Source organism: Lissotriton vulgaris, chromosome 11, assembly GCF_964263255.1.
Source record: "Lissotriton vulgaris chromosome 11, aLisVul1.2, whole genome shotgun sequence".
NCBI classification, from domain to species: domain Eukaryota; kingdom Metazoa; phylum Chordata; class Amphibia; order Caudata; family Salamandridae; genus Lissotriton; species Lissotriton vulgaris.
The window spans coordinates 390,163,997-390,169,282 of record NC_141699.1 but is presented as its reverse complement, the minus strand read 5'-3'; the positions used below and the strand labels follow the sequence as shown (position 1 = coordinate 390,169,282).

General features: G+C 43.0%; 1 non-coding gene across 1 annotated transcript; it reads left to right on the top strand.

Moving 5' to 3' along the window:
• Positions 1–4,916: 4,916 nt before the first annotated feature.
• Positions 4,917–5,023, top strand: LOC147679843 (U6 spliceosomal RNA). The gene has a single exon (XR_015302330.1). It is a non-coding gene; the product is annotated as a U6 spliceosomal RNA (small nuclear RNA).
• The last annotated feature ends 263 nt before the right edge of the window (positions 5,024–5,286 follow it).

The window sequence follows — 5,286 nt, the reverse complement described above, 5'->3', positions numbered from 1 at the left end:
AGAATTCTGAACCCTTAGAAAGGGTCAATTTTGCAACAACTCCTTTGAGTGAGAGTACCATTGGAGTCTGGGATTGGGGGACCAAACCACCTGCCATCTCTGGAAAGGGTATATTGAGGACTAGTGATGTAATTGACGATTATCAGAACATAGGTCAAGCATGCTATCCATCCACTTGTTGCAGATGACCCCCTAATTGCGACATGTATGCCCAGACATGAGTCCCGTGCTCACTGTGCCGCCGGAACCAAGCTAATTCCGACTGAAGAGCCCCATTCACAGTGAAAGCAGTCTTTGGTTGCTTGTGTTCTGGTTCACGGAGGACTTTGCTTGGCAGTTTGGGCTGGACTGTTCCTATTGGAGCAGGGTCAAGACTGATTTCCAAATGTCTGGTTCCAAACTGAGTGGCATGGTGGGTGAAAAACTATGGATTTGGAAGTAGCCCTAGCAATTGCCAGCGACTGAGATTCATTTTAGCATTCCATCCATCACATTTTTGCACTTGATGCCCTAACTGTGACTGGTATGACCAGGCACGGGCCCCATGATCACTGTGCCACTGGAACCAAGCTACAGCCGACTGAACAGCCTCATTCAGTGAACAACTGGTCTTCGGTTGCTTGTGCTCAGGTTTATGGAGGACCTCACCTGGCAGTTTAGGCTGGACTGTTCCTACCAGAGAGGGGTCAAGATTGATTTGTATTTGGCTGGATCCAAACTGAGGTGCCATAATGGGGGAAAATGATGGATTGGGATGCGGCCTCGAGAAATTGCTAGTGGCTGAGATCAAACAAGCATTCCATCCATCACCTTTTACTGCTGCTGTTGTGTTTTTCTAGGAGCACTTATCCAAAGCTCCCAAAGTGACCTGTTGCAAAAATGGCACAGTAAGTAACAGGCTTACTTTGTCTATATTTATTTACCAGCTCTCAATTTATAACATCATAGCCTTGATTACTTGGCATACCTGCACCCATTTCAACTTTTGTACACTAAAGCCTTGCATTAGCAATGCCTCTTATTGTTAGATCTGCTAGAACTGTCTTACAGGTGGATTTCCTTTACCTAACGAAGTTCAAAGCATTGTATAGACAGAAATAAGATAAGTATCACATTCTTATTTTTTCTTAAATGTAGAATGTTGTTCCTACCTGAATTACGATCCTTTTCTGAATTGTTCTTTGGATTTTGTCTTACTACAGGTACCCGGATCTTATCTGCTGGAAGAGTTATCATGGATCTTCAAGGACCAAAGACCAAATGCCAATGTGACTGCCGCTATTCGCAGGTGAGGGCTTTCCTGGTCGGGAGTGAAAGATGTGATGCTGCTTCTTTGAATTCTCTGTAGAACTGGCAATTCATTGTGGTTTAGGAATGGCCTTAAAACAAGCACATGCCCAAGACGGCCATTTAGACGTGCATGATCTTGTGAGATACCACGCAGGTCCCTCGGGATCTCTGAGAGTATGTGCACTCAAGCACATTTGTAGGAGGTGTGCTGTGGGGTGATGCCCCTGTGTGTGTCGGCTGGGTTTTTGATCGGTGGGGGTCCTGTAGGGGCCAGACACATATACTATGTTCCAGCAGGCCTTCTTCTCCATGGACCAATCCTGCTGTGTTTGAGATAAAGGGTTGGATTGGGCCTGGATTCCTATCCAAGAACTCCTTTTGGGGCCTCAGGAGGTGGCATATGCACCCAAATCCAAGCTACAATCCTGATAACAGGGTGACTAGACTGATCTTGCCATCTTTTATCTTAAGTGTTTTAGTAATATCTGGTCCCACATGAGACTTTGGGGGATGAAAGAGAAGAATACTTTTTTCTGATCTGGACGAGATGCATAACACATTTCACTGGTGAAAATGGGGGCACCAGTCATGCAAATCTTTTTTTGCATGTCTGACAGACCACTTTCATATACCCTGCCGAGGCCATCATTCTCAGTGGCCTGATAATCCTCCTAGTAACTTCGCCCGTCTAGAGTTACTAATAACATTGCATGCCGGTAGCCCTGGAGGGCTGAAGTTACTAGAGGACTATGATTGGGATCTTGAAGGTTTCCCTAGCAATGAGGGGTTGCTTGATAAATGGGTAATTCTGGATCTTATTCCCCCAGTAATTTCTTATTTGACCTAGGATTTTCATAAGGAGAATTGGGCTGCTTCAAGCAGCAGACATTTTGGTGGGGAAATAAATCAAATCCCTGTTTTTCTGTGGATCTAATGATTCCGATGGGGCCGGTAACACAGCTGTAACCCGCTCCAATGGAATTAAGATATAACTCATAATGTGGGTGTTAGTCTTTGGCCCACTTTTATGGTTGCCCAGTCTAGTGTTGTTCCACCATCACACACCAGTCTGGCGGTGATTACTCCTAAACCACTTTATTTCTCTGACTGAGGCATTTCCAGGCACACCACATATGTTTAGATCTCTCCAGGCCCTTGAACTCCCACTTTGCCTTCCCTTATGGACTCCACGCAACAACATTTCACTTCGCTGTTACGATCTTCACTGGAGCTTTACTTTTTCTTTCATGTTTGTTTAACAATCAAAGAAGGCTTTGCGTTTAACATTTAAGCACTTCCAACCTAAGATGGAGTCACCTCTCTTTTGCTGGTGATTTCAATCCAACATGGCGTCTTTTTCCTTCTGGGTCAAACTAGGTAGCTCCACCGAACAAGAAAGCCCTCTGACTCCAGTGTGCCCCAACAGTGCTCCTTCTTGCTCTTTTTGCTTTGTATGCCGTTTCCTACTGCTATTCCCCCGTTTCAAATGGTGCCGCTTTCCTCGCAACATGTACGCACCTATGTTTTCTAAACTGTAACACAGATCCTTTTTCCGTCGTTTGCCTGTGTTGGGACAGTGGTGACCTGCTTAAGTTAACGTTTCCCAGAGTCCTGTGATTTAGTGATTTATCCAAGATACAAGCTGGTGGAACAAAGCAACAAAACTCATCTTCAGCACAAGAAATATGAGGCTTTACGCCATCTGGATAACCAATATGCGATAGCAAGGGCTTGCCAGTTCATGCACAGGGCACTGGCTGTATAGAATTGATTTGCGCACTATGCAGCAATTGTACGGGGAAGCTTTGTGGGCCCAGGGTAGGTCACCATGAACCAAAACTGATGGCAAGATCAAATTCTGTGGTACACATTACCAGCAGGTCAGAGAGATCTTAGTATTAGGCTATTGTGGCACTCTGCGGAATCCCCACTTTGGAGTCAAGACATTGAAGCAGGGACAAGCAAGGACTGTCCTCTGACTTCATATTTATTTCCCACGCAAAACCTTCTTTTTGTGTAGTATGTTGTTTAACATGTATTTGTGTCTTTGGTATGTGTGTGCGTATGTCTGTGTTTGTGAGCAGGAGGCCACATGCATTGGGTCTATAGAGGGCCCATGGCAATGGCTCGTAATTGATGGTATAAGAAATAGTCATTTTGTAAAACAAACTCTGTCATCTCAAGAAACATTTGTCCATGTTTATAGTAACAATTTAGATGCTATATTGTCTTATGTTTTATCACAGATTTTCCTTGCGGAATAAGTAAAAATGCATTATATTTTCTACTGCCCTGAAGAAGCGAAACACGTGTTCAGCTTCTATGTTAAATATTATATATACTTTGAAATTATTATTTTTGATTCATACTTGTCATATGATGTTTTCATACTAAATGAAGTTGCCGAACCTATACTGGGTATTTATTATATGATATATTGTTGTAAATTTTGAATTAACTATTTTACAATGCTAGTAATACAAGCGAACAACAGAACAAAATTTGTGGCATTTTTGTTTTTTGTGTAGTTTGTGTTTTTTTTTATTTCTATTCCATAGTACTCTTTAGTGTTAATACCTAGAGTGTGAGCGGTATAGGAGCAAGAAGTCTCTTTGTCCCAAATGGCAGATTCAACCCAAGACCAAGCAAATAATCTTGAAGTTGAGGCTCTGAAGAAAAGCTTTCTATGACTATACCATCCCCAACCTCTCTATGACACGTGGAGAGCATGTATCTACTCACATCCACCTACAGATGGACACTGATGTGTTTCCTCTTTTTCCAGGTCTTAGAGTAATATCCTGTTGTATGAAACTGGTTAACCTCATTCAAGAACCATTTGACCACTCTTTCTCACTCTTACGGTTCCAGAGCTGTACACATTTAGAGTTGTGATTGGTCACTGACACTGACTCCTGTTTTCAGTTCTAGCTAGTTGAACCTCCATATCCACTTGGTGCTCCCTGTCCTGTGGGTGATGCCAACCTGAAGTTGCTGCTGCGACCAGCTGCTTTTGAGCTAAAGGTCCCTAAATTGTTACCACATGGGATCTTGGCTTTGAATACTCTCTACTAGCACCTGGAATCCCCTAATTCCTCGGCTAACTTTTTGTGTTTTTGGGTGTGGCCCTATTCGAGTTAAGGTAGTGGGTTTCTGGGTTTTTAAACAGTTTATTTCGTTTTCTGGAAGCTCAGTCACGAAGATTCAAATCCACTAAGTTACCTCAACTAGCATCAAGAGCTATAAAGAAACTAAGGCCGAGTGCAGACAGATTGTACCCCACTTGAAAGATTGTCCAGTGTGTGCCTGGTACTTGACCCCTATCGACCATGCCTAATTGCAGAAATTGAAGTCCTCAAAAGGCTACTGAAAACACCTGAATCTTTTCCGAACAGAATAACCTTCTTTGCCTATGTATTCCATTTTATAAAACGTGGTGAGTGCATAACTGCTATAAAAGTGTTTCGGGTCAAATAGTGGGCCCTGACAGTGGTATGACCTTCTGTTTGTGGTGTGTCAAATAACTGAAGCTCCCTATTTTACTAACTTACACTAAAAGGCCTATTGTTCTTAAAAGTGATTACTCTAGTTAATTGGACATTGAATTGATTATTTAGTGTGCCATTGTGCACTACGTTTCTAACACATATACTAAAACTTGAACGATACAGAGAAGATTAGCACGCCCCTGCGCAAGGCTGACACTTAACTATGTGAAACAAACTGTTTCTAACCCTTCATCACTAGCTAGACTTAACCAAGGGGACTCAGCTTCGCCACTCCCAGACAGTCAAGCGTATAATTCGGGTAACTTGGTGATCCAGTAGTACTTGGACTGTGGTATTCCTGTTCTGGGACAGAAGAGGTAAAGGACAGTAGGGGTCTTACCACTACTGTAAATGGACAGGTACTCTTAGGTTCCGAGTACCTGAACTTTTATTTTGCAAAGGAGTGCACCTGCAACTCACGAGAGAGGGGTGAAATGCGTTTAATGAG